At 33.9% G+C, this 14,227-nt stretch overlaps 2 protein-coding genes across 2 annotated transcripts in view; one reads left to right on the top strand and one right to left on the bottom strand.

Moving 5' to 3' along the window:
• LOC111001086 (pseudouridine-metabolizing bifunctional protein C1861.05) overlaps window positions 1-14,227 on the top strand; it is a 151,503-nt gene that overhangs the window by 39,877 nt on the left and 97,399 nt on the right. The gene's annotated exons all lie outside the window — the stretch shown is intronic.
• LOC111001087 (CD63 antigen-like) overlaps window positions 1-14,227 on the bottom strand; it is an 80,634-nt gene that overhangs the window by 3,538 nt on the left and 62,869 nt on the right. Inside the window, exon 4 of the mRNA XM_045633333.1 lies at window positions 913-1,005. The gene's annotated coding sequence lies outside the window, so the exon portion shown is untranslated. The remainder of the gene's footprint in view (window positions 1-912; window positions 1,006-14,227) is intronic.

The raw sequence follows: 14,227 nt of genomic DNA, 5'->3' as shown, positions 1-14,227 counted from the left end.
GGCTTGACCGATTCTTATGAAATTTATTATATATTTTAAGAATAGGTCTAAGAATCGGCTACTATCTTTTGAACTCTTAAGCGCAAAGGGGTGTCCAGACGTTTTTTTTATAGTTTTTTCTATGATACCGCATAGTGCATACAAAAGTATAGTATAGTAAGTATACCACACTTAATTTTCACCCCTCTATGATCAACCTCTATTTTTTATTTGCCAATTATGACTTGAACGCAGGTTTATATAGAGAAAAATTCGCAGAACAACCTTAAAAGTTTTTTTTGACCTGTCTCCGGGTTAGCATAGAAAAAAAAACGACAAATACAGCCTCAATTTTAACCGGAAATTGTCCATTGAATACGTCAAACTCAAGTAGTTATAAGACCTAACAGAGAACAAGGAATTGGTCCCAGAATTGTCCCCGAGGGAAGACCTGAATTGACTGTCGATTTGGCTGTATTCTTATATCTTTAAACGAGCAATTCTTGTATATATATATATATAATTGGAATCTCGATATCGGCTCCAACGATTTTCATGAAATTTAGTATACGGGGGGTTTCGGGGGCGATAAATCGATCTAGCTAGGAATAAATGATATAAAATAACAAAAAGGTGGTGTTTAAGTAGTCCCAATTTAAACTGAAAAATGTATCTTCCTGACATCTATCGGCGAATAATAATACTATTTTTTGTTTAAATTGCTTTAACGACACAACAACACTAAAGGAATTCAGCATATATATTCTATACTGTTCATATTTCATCATTTTATTAGTATGTAATTCGTACTTAAATATAATTTCCAAAAAACACAATTTATAAAAAAATAAAAATACCGAGCAAAGCTCGGCCATCCAGGTACTATTTATTAAATAAACGTGATTTGATTGATCAATAAATTATATATCTTACAATCCGCCACCCGTGCCTTGGGCCCGAAACCTCGCTAGTCACAGCAGCGGTTGCACGATGCTACTCAATGCTCCTACAAGCTCCGTTCGATTCCTGAAAAGAAATAACATAGTAACTATATAAATGCAGAGGAGCAAGCCCAAGAATTAGTGGGATTAGAGGAAGGCATTTGTCAAAGGGCCGGCCATGGAAATAATATTACATAGCTGATGCTAAATACAGCTAATTATAGGATTTTCTGTCTATGTGCGCATTTAACTTTGGCTCTCTTATACGAGTCTGTGGGTTTAAGTTTTAATAAAAGTGCGTGTGTTCCATTTCAGAAGTAAAACTTCCTTGTAAATTATTGCTAACGTAAAAACCAGTATATGCTCGCTCAATGTATTTGTAGATGTATATTCAAATTGTTTTCACACTGTATACGTGCTAGTGATAATATAAATGAATAAAAATCTGCGTTTAGTGCACAATACGTTATGCAATAGAACTGCCATCTAAAGTTCTAATATGTAACTACTAAACGAATACATCAACCAATAGCGTGTATATTTTATCGATCTTCCTTTCTCACTCTCTCTTAAACGGCTCAATCGCTCTCTCCCTTTTCTTCGACAAAAACGTTGCATATCTCCGTGACGTTTCTAACATAAAAAATTTACCCTTATGCGCCTAAAGAAGATTCACTTTACAAACTTAATTTAATTGAGAATTTTCTTATTTAATTGTTTCAATTAAATTAAACTAAAAAAATAATAATTTAATTATCAGTGTTATACACTAGTATTAAATAAGAATTATAAGAGCTAATGGATATATTTGGGGAGAAGTATATTTTTTGCATGGTCTACGCCCTTGACTTGCGAACTGGTAGTAAATGTAAATTTAAAATCAATTTAACATCTTTTCTGTTCTCGTTTATTGTACATGGTTACCTATATTATGTATAAAATTATTTTGAGTTTCAGTTTTGAATTAACCCTAATAAAATCATCAACGCTACTGATTGGGCAGCGCCATCTTGTGACGGATTACGGTAACAAACACTACAAGTGAAATGGTGTAATACGTTTTTTAACGCGCTTTCAGAGCCTGAAATATTGCAAAGTATTATGTAGATTTTTGTAATAAACGCGTAAAGCATTAAATATTTTGCAAAGTATAATATAACTTTCAGTTATGTCATTTTGACCTTAAGCCGTTGGGCCTAAAAATACCACTCGACAATATACGAAACACTTGACATTCACCGACTTGCTGGCATTAAAGGCAACAGCCGCCTTTACAAACGTACATGTTAGATCTATTTTTACTTATGAAATAAAAACCCAATGACGCAATAACTCGGGTTTAAATTATTTAAATATTTTTATGTTTTTCTAGTTACTATCGAAACAAAGACATAGACATAACATTTACTAAGAAAACACACACAGAAACACGTGTTTTTTAATGAACTAAGTAGATTTAAAGTGTGTAATGTGTGTGTTGTGGTTGTAACTGGCCCTGGCTCAGTATTATGCTGAAGAGCAGACAGTGTTCCACAGCGTCAGACGCAAAAAAAGGCTGTCATAGAATAAAAAGATTTAAATGTGTAAATGTCTACAGTAAATATAAAAAAAAAATAAGAAAACTTGTTAAGAAATAGATAAGTAAATTATTTTGGGTGGAGAAACTTATAGTACCTACTTACTAACTGCGACTTAAATTTGATTCCGATTGATCGTTAAGATATTTTCACTGGCCTTATTATCCTGGAATCATTTTTTTTTCTTTCCCTGGTTTCTGATTAGTATTCTTCTTAATAAATCTTCTATGTTCACACAGTTTATGGTCTAAAGCAGTGTTTCCTAACGTGGCCCCACAGGGGGCAATTTGATTGCTTTTCGAAAATTTATTAAAATTTGTAAGATGCATTTCAGTTTTCCATTATGCTTTGAAAATGTATTAACTGTCTTTTATCAACAATATTATAGTAATTTCTTCCTTGAGCCTATCATTTAAGTTTCGTAAGTGAACTATTTATTCATTAAGAATTTTAAAAAGGTTGGTAGTAATTCCCAAAAGTTGTTTCAGAGTATTTTGCTTCAGTGTATGTACATAAAGCCGTAATGTATACAAAGTTTTACTTTTATAAATTAGGACAGAATAATTTTTTTGTAGAACATCAGTGCCGCTGTATTCCATAGACTAGTTCTCTTATTTTTCTAACAGACTTTCTCACCCACCGGGGTTTATAAATGGTTTAGATTTGACACTCTCCGAACATACAAATATGTCGATAGTGTCGGAGACAGCACTCAGCATATAAATCAGAGAATCAATTGAATCTATAGACAGTCAATTGAAGATCTATATTCAATCAAGTCGCTGAAGTTCCGTCAGACAAGTGACTGAACGAAACGTTAACCGAGTTTCCTTAACTTTCCTAGGTAACAAGACTAACTTTACCTAACCATTTACAATAAAACAAATGTCGCAGTATATAATTACAAATATATATGTAACTCTCATTGACGTTTAGCAATTCCCATTCCCGTATTTTGACAATCTTTATTGATTGGCAACATTAACTGTGATGAGGGTGGGCAATTCAATCCGCGCCATTATTGGAAATATTCGCGTACAAATCTCCTATTATGCCGACCTATCACGAACATAGACTTTGTAAAAATAATATTTAGTCGTAAACATATTGAAACTGGATTTCAGATTTGCTTATTGAAAAAGTCATTTTCAATATTAGTATTAATTGTAATTTAAATAAATAAGGTAGATTGTTATAGGTATGTAAGCACATTTATTGCAATATAACTCTCCCTTTTCCTCTTATCAGCAAAAATAAGAAAAGCTATCAAAAATAATAGTATATTTTTTTTGTTGTTATCTTCGATAATGCATTCGTAATTTAAACTAAAGACGGTTATTCCAGAGCTATGAAATAAGTTAAACTCGTCCAAGCTGAAGTCCGAAATAATACTGCAGTAAACTAAACTTAACAATTCAAAATATTGCTGAGTTTTACGTGGAAAGTTCAGTCCAAAAATAAATAACGCGGGAATACATTTCTATTCTAATGCTATTTGTGTGGAGTGTACAGAGTACCTTAAATTTGAATCACGACACATTCATTCTTTTGTTTTCACATTGACAAATGACAGTTGACCGATATGTCAATGCAAACCACAGTTGACAAATTGTCTAGTGTGACAGCGAATTGTCGAATTGACAAATCGCGTGTCATGTTCCATTTATTATAAATATTTCAATTGTTTTCTCCCGCGAACATCGTTTCCCTTTAATGTGACCCACCTTTTTAGTAGCTACATAAAATATTTTACGCTTTTCCATGCAATTTTTATTTCCATAGAAACCTTTTTCAATGTCAAGGTTATAGTATATATACCAATTGCGCCTACGAGATTTGCGATTTATTTTTATTTATAGACTCATTAGTATACTCTGTGGTGTGAGTTATGATACCGAGAGAAAGTAATGACAAGTGCAATCTTGCTAAGTATTGCAGAAATGAGCCTCTTGATATAAAACTTATATTTTTAATGATCTCTGGTTTAAGCGAGAACTTTATTAGAAATACATAATTTATATAACATGACATTTCGACAGCCTCCTCAATTGTGCCAACTAGAGACTAATAAATCTAGCCCACACTACACACACTCAAGAAAAAAAACAACGTGAAATTTACAATTAATCTAATTGAAACCATACTGCTGTAGTCAGTTAAGTGGGTATATTTTTGTAAGTTATTTTTTTTATATAATAGGGGGGCAAATGAGCCTGCGGAAGCCCAAAAAGGCAGACGTCACAGCCCATAGACACAAATTTTTAGTGGGTGCGTTGCCGGCCTTTCAGGGAGGAGTACGCTCGAATTTTGATCCCTCTTGTTTTACGCAAATTGCTAATCTTTTAATGAGTCCTTTGTCTGTTATTTATTATTTTCTTCTCGTTTTATGGTGAATACTCCATATGATATGGCACAATTCTGTTTGTTACTCGCCCATGTTCTCGTATCAGTTTTTGTATAGCCTTTCACGTATCCCCAAAGAAGAAATCCAATGGTGTGAGGTCCGGGGATCTGGCCGGTCATCAAATCGGTCCATTAGTACCAATTTAAGTAGGAAAACATTCATTAATTAGAAAATCTGTTGCTCTCCGACTAGCCGGAGCTCATTTATAAATAAATTTATGCAGAGTTACTAAGTTTTAAAAATAACATAAAGTCGTCTTTCAGTAAAATACCCATTTATTCAAATATAGATTATGTAAATCTCTAACATACATAACAGTATAAGGTACATAAATATCGGAATTTCTAGTGCATAAAAAGTATTTGCAAACTCCGTCTAAAATTTATGCATTTCTGATACTTCACTCTGGAATTCTGAGTTTGTTAGAAATTGTTTGTAGTTGAAGCAGCTCTTGGAGACCTAGATCGCGTCACAAACATTGCAAATTGTACGAATTTAAAGTGATTTTGTGGAATATTTACGTGTGACGTCACCGGTAGGTTTATTTATGCGAGAGTTTGATTTTACATTTTCATAGATAGAAACAAAACGCGCCAAATTTGAAAGACGACATAAAATACAAAAAAACTTTTTAGAATAGTCGTGTAAACTCCTTGGTGATTTGTTTTGATGTTCGTAATTCAAATCCGATACGAGATTAAAACTTGATTTTTTTTATTATCAAATAAAGAATGATTTTAATACTCTCTGGTTTATATTTTCATTGTCATTTTTACGCTGTCTTAGATGAAGTAGCTAATAGATTAAGTCCACGTACATCAGCGCCGTTTCTAAATCTCGGTAATCTATTGTCTCTGGTCAATATTCAAAACAGTTCCACAACTGCGCGTTTTTCTAGGCAGTTTTTGCCGCGCACCACCACTTTATGGAACCAGCTGCCCACTGAAGTATTGCTGAACCAATTCGACTTAGGTCCTTCAAGAAAAGAGCGTTTGGTACGGTTCTTAAAAGGCTGGCAACGCACTCGCGACCCCTTTGGCATTGAGAGTGTCCATGGGCGGCGGTATCACTTATCATCAGGTGAGCCTCCTGCCCGTTTGCCCGCTGTTCAGTAAAAAAAAAAGTTCTAACCTCAGTGTCGCCAGTTATAATACCTTTAAAAGCTGCATAAATTCAATAGCATCGATGTCAACACTTGTTCTGTGGTAACGTACCATAACGGTTTCTGGCTTTGTTCCAAATACCTCTGGTTTCAATTGGAAATACTGGATTAAAATTGTGAAGTTGAATTTAAATTTTGCTTCATTTTCCTAAAAATGCTCAACTTCAGTTATTAATTTGGAGCAGGGTGCCCGATGATGTCACAAGTTAGCCCTGGCTTTCCAATGGACTGGATTCCAAGGGCTCATTCAACACTAGTAAACTAAATCATTGTGTGACATGCACAGCTAAGCTAGGCTAATCGCCTACTTTCCTGTTATCATCACGACTTAGATACAAAAATCTATAGACGTTGATATATAATATACATATATTTTTATCTACACTATAATATTATAAAGAGGAAAACTTTGTTTGTTTGTTTGATTGTAATGAATAGGCTCATAAACTACTGGACCGATTTTAAAAATTCTTTCACCATTCGAAAGCTACATTATCCACAAGTAATATAGGCTATATTTAATTTTGAACAAAAATAGGGTTCCATAAGATATTAGGGTTTTTCGGACACAAGGTGTAAAAAATCAACCAATAAAGTCACTTATTTTGCCCTGCCTAAACTATTAAAGATAGAACCATAAAATGTTCTAAGTAATTGTAGATCTTATAAATATCTACAAAAAAGTCCGCGACACACTATACCTATCTATGTCGAGTGAGGCACAATAACCATAAATGATATACATGGCAAAGGACATTTATTTATTTATTTATTTATTTACACTTCGTTGCTAAAGAAATACAAATAACACAGTATATATAAATTACAAGGGATGCAACGGGCGGCCTTACCGCTAACAAGCGATCTCTTCCAGGCAACCTGACATTTGCCAGGTCAGCTAGTTTATTAGTAATCCTGCAGCTAGGTATTCACATCACTATTATATACACACATCATACAAAGTACACACAAACTATTTATAAACAAAGGTTAACTCTAATCTATTAAATAGGATTTAGCTCTATTTATTCAAACTAGAATCACGCCTGACATTTGATTTCCCGAGACAGAACAATACACAATTTGATATATGTATGTGTTATTTCAACTACCAACGGAACAGCCTCCATTTGCGGCGTAGAATTTTGTCAATTAACTAAAAGCTTTTCGATGCAGACTTCACTCGAGTGTATAAAGCAATTTGATCATAGATTACAGAATATAGATTATAGTAAATATATTGACAAGCAAAAAATACAAACTTTTATTTATATACGGGAAGCAAACGAGTCTACGGGACGCCCAAAAAAGGGCAGTTATCGTACACATCTTTAGTGGGTGCGTTGCCGGCATATGAGGGAAGAGTACACTCTAACTTAGATCAAGATCGTATTAAAAAGTATGTTATACATATACTAGCGTAATTTTTTTACGGATGAAACGTCACAAAGATGTGCAGCGTTTTTGTCGAAGAAAAGGGAGAGAGCGATTGAGAGAGTGAGAAAGGGAGATCAAGAAAAAATACACGCTATTAGTTTATTCATTTGGTAGTTACATATCAGAACTATAGATGCAAGAGGCAATTCTTTCGCATAACGTATTAAGCAGTAAACGAAATTTTTTATTTATTATACTATCATTAGCACGCACACAGTGTGTAAACAGTGTGAATTTAGATATACAAATACATAGAGTGATCATATACTGGTACATGATTATCTATTGGGACTTTTACCTTAGTAATAATAATTTTACAAGAACATTAGGTGTAGGTACACATACATTTTGTGTACCTACTTTTTACGCACGCACTTTATTATGTAGATACAGGGTTCAAACAAAGCTAAAATTTAATTACATTGAATAGTAATCTTGTGTCTTAATTTATATTTATACTAGCGACCCGCCCCGACTTCGCACGGGTGCAATGCTGATACTAAATGCACTACAGAAAATCTGTGAACGTTGTATATAAAAATGTGGGTTGTCCATAAGAGATAGACATATACCATCACGGACTTTTCTGTAGACCTTTTCAATGTGTACAATACTTAGTACATTATTTTGATAAAACTCGTAGGCTTCAGCCTGCGGTTGCAATGTAAGCGGAAAAAAATATAATTATTTACGACATCACGTTAGAAACCTCAAAAACAGTACTTCTCCACTATTTAATGGATGTTATTATACATATAAACCCTCCTCTTGAATCACTCTATCTATTAAAAAAAACTGCATCAAAATCCGTTGCGTAGTTTCAAAGATTTAAGCATACAAAGGGACATAGGGACAGATTAGGGAAAGCGACTTTGTTTTATACTATGTAGTGATAATATATTGAGTTAGAAATCCTTCCCATCCAATACTCGCCAGCGCCAGTGGATTATTATTATTTTGTTTCAATTAGTAATTAATTATTCAAAATTAATAATTAACTTTTGGTTCGACAAACTTGTCACGATGTGAACCTTATTATAAAATTAATTAAATTTTAATGCGCATGCTTCACGCAATTCATTAATGTGGCAATTAAGCTTTGATAAGAACTGTCAAGCCGTATTTGTAATTTAATTACAAACTTCAATTATTTATATTTACAAGTCCACAAATACTCACAAAAGTTAAGCCCTGCGAAACCCATTTATTTTAAAAGTCTAAACTAAAGGTAAAATTTCTATTACGTAACGCGAGATATATTTAATGTAACTATAAAATGCTAAAAGTTATATAAAATACTCTGGTATCGTTTATTAGACACAATTGCTTTGTTATTTCAAATTGTGGTGACATGAAAAGTTCTAAATATTTAAAAATCGAATCTTTGTTGAATTTCGCTATTATCTCAACGAGTTTAGATTTATTAATTATTTAATTTTTGCGAATAAACTGACGCGTGTCGTATAATAATTAGTTCACAAAACTGCCACGCCCATTTCGCACAGTATATTTAAAGTTTAACGTTTCTAATTCTCGTGATTAATGTCGCACTTTTACATGAAACCAGCTGCCGATTGAACTATTTTCGAACCAATTCGACTTATGGTCCTTCAAGAGTAGTCCAAAAGGGCGTACTAATGCGTAAAGAGCCGGCAACGCACTAGCCTTCTGGCAATATGAGTGTCAATATCACTTAATACCAGACGAGACTCCTGCCCATTTGCCCGTGAATATACAGTAAATTATTACTTTTACAAGAGCGTTAGCTTGGGTGTTGAACCGCACCCGTTGGTAGTTGGAACCCCCAATTCGCTTAACAGTAGAGTTTATTCAGTGCGCTAAGTACGCCCGTGTCAAATCCAATATGAATTATATTTAGCCCTAAGTCTTGACTGAATCTATTTTCATCCAAAACTCAATACAAAATAGTTGAAATTTGCCAAAAATTACTAAATTCTTGGAATCGTTTTTAATAAATGCAGTCTTCGCATTTTTATTAACGTTTGCCCCTTAACAAAGGAACTGGCAATAAAAATACTATCAAACAATATATGAAATTTATATTATGTAAGATGTCTGGCAACGCTCCAAAGAGAAGCGAATCACTATTTTCATAACACGAGGAATTGTTGCAATATTATGTCGTAAAAGACATTTGTATCATTATTATATCTTGTTTAATTAAGACTTGGCTGTGGTTTAAATAGAAAATAATTGTTATTTTTTTCTGTGCAGTATGGAGTTTATTGTGAAATTGAATTTAAGAATGTGCTAACGTAAAACGTCAAAAATTTCGTTAATAAAATTCGGTTAATAAAATAACGTGTTTAATTCGCGCGCCATTGGTTGAAATTTTTGTAAATCGAATTTCTAATATTGCTAGTATATTTTAAAATAGGAATATTCGATTTTTGAAATATTGCATACATGAATGTATGACAAGTTGATAAATATTTGAAACTCGAATCTTTCTTCGTACCTAATTATTTTAATAAGATCGGATTGTTCTTTTTTTAAACCTAAACAAATTTATTTGTATGAATGGTGCAAGAAACATAAATTTTCAGATTTATTTAAAAATCGAATTTCTTATATCGCTAGTATATTTTCAAAGAGAAATAAATATTCGATTTTTAAAATATTGCAGTAATTTTAATGAATAAATCGTACAAGTTAAGAGTTGTACATTTTTAAAATTCGAATGTTAATTTTATTATTTTAATGAGATTAGAATTGTTCTTTTTTTAAACATACAATCTTATTTTTTTATTTTATTTATTTGGTGCACAAAACACATTATAATCTTTACAAAAATAAACTTAAAACTAATAGTTATGAACAGGATTCTAATGTAAAACCATGTGCACACTGCAAAATTAATGTTACATCAATAAAAGGCTCATAACTAACAAAGGTAACATAGTAAAAAAAAAAACAATAATAATAATAATAATAAGTTCCTCGACACCAATTTAACGTAACGTTAACCAGGACCACAAGGGTCAGCACTTAACCTACGATGGAGGATGTCCTTAACGACACTAATGAATTTATTGATGTTGCGACAGAATATGTCCACAAGTAAGTGGTTGCTCTTTGCCATCTCGTTATATTGACGAGCCATCCTGGTCAAAGGGTTGTAAAAAGAGATGTTATTCTTATAAGTTTGAAGGGAAAATAAATTGACTTCGTTAGCTCTACGGGCACTAAATCTAATGTTAAGGCTAATGTGAGCTAGTAGTTCGGGAGAGTCTATAATGGAGTGGGTGATTTTGTAAAGGTAAACTAAGTCGAAGACTATGCGTCTGGATTCTAATGGTTGAACTTTAAATTTCAGGAGTCTATCGCAATAATTTAAGTTAGACCGGCCAGGTTTTATACGATAACATAAAATTCTGAGAAATTTCCTCTGAATTCGTTCAATATCGTCAATGTGCACCTTATAATTCGGCGACCATATAGGACTACCGTATTCTAATATACTTCTTACGAGGCTGAAGTATAAGTACAAGGTGCTACGAGGATTTTTAAAACCTTTTGTGGATCTAAGAATAAAACCCAGTAGATGGTTTGCTTTAGACGTGATGTGACTATAGTGGGCACGGAATGAAAGCTTGTCATCGAACAGGATACCTAGGTCTTTTGCAACATCTGATCTGTTAACTAATTGACCATCTATGACGTAGTTCCATACGATTTTGTTTCGTTTATTAGTAAACGATATGACAAAACACTTGTCTATATTTAAATACATGTAGTTCGTCTTGCACCATTGTGATACGGTATTGATATCACGCTGTAATGTTAAGCAGTCATCTAAATTAGTAATAGAAGTAAATATTTTTAAGTCATCTGCATATAAGAGACAATTGCAGGACAGTTGTTGAATAAGGTCATTAATAAAAACTACGAAGAATAATGGCCCTAAGTGGGAACCCTGAGGTACTCCCGATGTAACTGCGATAGGTGCAGAGATGAAGCCCTTTAACGCAACCAACTGAGTTCTAGAGTCTAGGTATGAGCAGATCCATCTATATAAACTGCCGTGGATACCATGTGACGCTAACTTATGACAGAGCAGATGGTGATTTACTTTGTCAAAAGCCTTAGAGAAGTCAGTGTAAACAGAGTCAACTTGGCCACCTGTGGCAAACACTTGACAGAGATAGTTTTTGTATTCCAGAAGGTTAGTGACCGTAGACCTGTTTCTAACAAAACCATGTTGCTTGTCTGAAAGAACAGGCTTAAAATGACTGAACAGATGAGTATACATCACTGACTCAAATAATTTAGCAGCGCAAGATAAAATACTTATCGGTCTATAGTTTTTACAATTGGACTTATCACCACTTTTATAAATAGGTATTATGTGGGCAGTTTTCCAGCGCTTAGGAAACACACCACTAGTTAACGATTTATTAAAGAGAACACATAATGGAATGGACAACTCCTTTCCGCAACTTTTTATGAAAATAGGAGGCAGAAGGTCAGGACCCGCCCCTTTGTTAATATCCAAACTATCTATTTTACGTTTGATATCTGTTACCGTAATAGAAAAGCCAGATAATATATTAAAATACGTGTTATTTACAGCACCAGATTGGTCAGTGTATATAGTTTTATTAGTTTTATCGTCAAAAACTGAACCAAAGTATCGCGAAAAAAGGTCACATATCCCCTGACCGTCTGTCTCAGAAGTATTTTCAAGTGTCATGGTGTGAGGCACTGAAATATGGCCTTTACGATTATTCACAAATCTCCAAAATGATTTTATGTCCTTGACCAACGAGTCCTCGATGGATGCGATATACTTGTCGTAACAAATCTTGGTAAGAAATTTGCATCTCTCCCTCAGCAAAGAGAAAACGTCGTAATCGCGGGGATTCCCAAACCTCTTAAACCGTTTATGATATAAGTTTTTTTCTTTATTACATTTAATTAAGGATTTGCTGTACCAGACTGGATAAGATGAGAATTTGCTACAACAACTTGGTGTATTTCTTGATATTATTTCAAATAAAAGCTCATAAAAAGCTTCGGTGCACTCATCAATACAAGGGGACGATAAGATTTCGGACCAGTTCACAGACTGGAGTTCAGATTTAATGTTTTCAAAATTACATTTAGCAAAATTAAGCCGTTTAATGTTAGCGCGTTGAAGCCCTTTAGAAATCTGAATCGGAGAAAGAGTAATCAAAATTGCGGGATGATTTTTATCTAACAAACTTAATGCAAGTGTTTCATTGACACTTATACAATCTATATTAGAAAGCACCAAATCCAACAAGCGAGCGTTTGCATTTGTGATAAAGTTATGCTGTTTTAGATTACACAGTGACATTAATTCATTTAGTAGAAGGAGCTTCTTACTCGGGATAGGGGAAATTGACAGAGAGGGATTAATCGAATCAGAGTAATCAGGTGTGTTAAAATCACCAATTAATAAGAAATTATCCAAAGGGAAACGATTAAGAAGTAAATTTTGGCAATGGCTATAAAAGAGTTCAAGCTTGTTAATTCTAATATCAGGAGGCAAATAGCAAACACATAAATTTATGCGAGAAGTGTCACGTGCTTCAGGAATAAGAGTAACCCAGACATCCTCCATATCACTATCCCACGATGCTTGACGGATGACCTGGTATTTTTTATGGACGGCGAGTAAAACTCCACCTCCCTCGGTTTTAGCACTGGAGGAATCCGCACGATCTCGTCTGAAGAGATTGTAACGGGCGTCAACAACTTCGCCATCGAAAACACTCATATTTAAGTTCGTTTCCGTCAAGCATATAATATCGAAGTTAGAATTTAACAGATTTAAAGAAAATTGAGTTAACTTGCTACGAATTCTGTTTACATTTTGATAAAATATATTAATCATTGTGGAAATAACGTGTGATCCAGTATATAAAAACAAAAATTGATCAAGTAACTTACTAAGCAATGATAAACAAACAAATTAGTAGTAGTAATAACAATTAAGACAATTTAGTGAAGGAATCATGACTTTTAATTAGAATGGCCGGGCTTGATTCATCCTTACGAACATAAATTTGGCCATATCGCACCCAAACAAACCTGTAGTTCTTGTCAGTAGAAAATTTACGTGCCGCATGGTGTAACTCTTTAGCTTCAGGAGACAAATGTTCAGACAAGTATATCCTGCTCGACGACGAGCCGCCAATACCAATATCGGTAGTAGATAGTTTGGTGTCAGGGTGGGACTTATTGAAGCGAGTCAACGCAGACAAGAGTGTATCACGCTGACGCTGCGTTGAGAGGGTAACTAGTATGTTTCGCGGCCTTTTGGAGTTTGAGTCCATCTTAGCTACACGACGGCATGCTTTAACATCACTCTCAGATACCACAACATTTAAACACTCACAGAGTTTTTTGAATAACTCCATCAGATTCTCAGACTTGCTTTCGGGTACCTCGTGAATCTCGAGGTTTAAGTCACGTGAAATCTTTTCAACTGTAAATAAACGACTCTGGAGTTTTGATAACGTGTTTTGAGATTTCGTAAGTTCAGTCTCGAGTACCCTGATTCGATTGTCTTTGTCTGCAATATTTGACTTCAAATCATTTTGTTCTAAGATGATAAAATCCGTTGTCGTCGTGAAGTCAGCCTTTACCAACTCAACAGCTCGGCTAACCTCGTCGGTCACCATGTCCTTCAAGTCCTTTCTAAGCGCGGACCGTAGATTTAGCATAAACGATGAGTCAG

The sequence above is a fragment of the Pieris rapae genome, chromosome 23, assembly GCF_905147795.1.
Source record: "Pieris rapae chromosome 23, ilPieRapa1.1, whole genome shotgun sequence".
Classification (NCBI taxonomy): Eukaryota; Metazoa; Arthropoda; class Insecta; order Lepidoptera; family Pieridae; genus Pieris; species Pieris rapae.
This window is presented reverse-complemented; position numbering and strand designations above follow the sequence as displayed.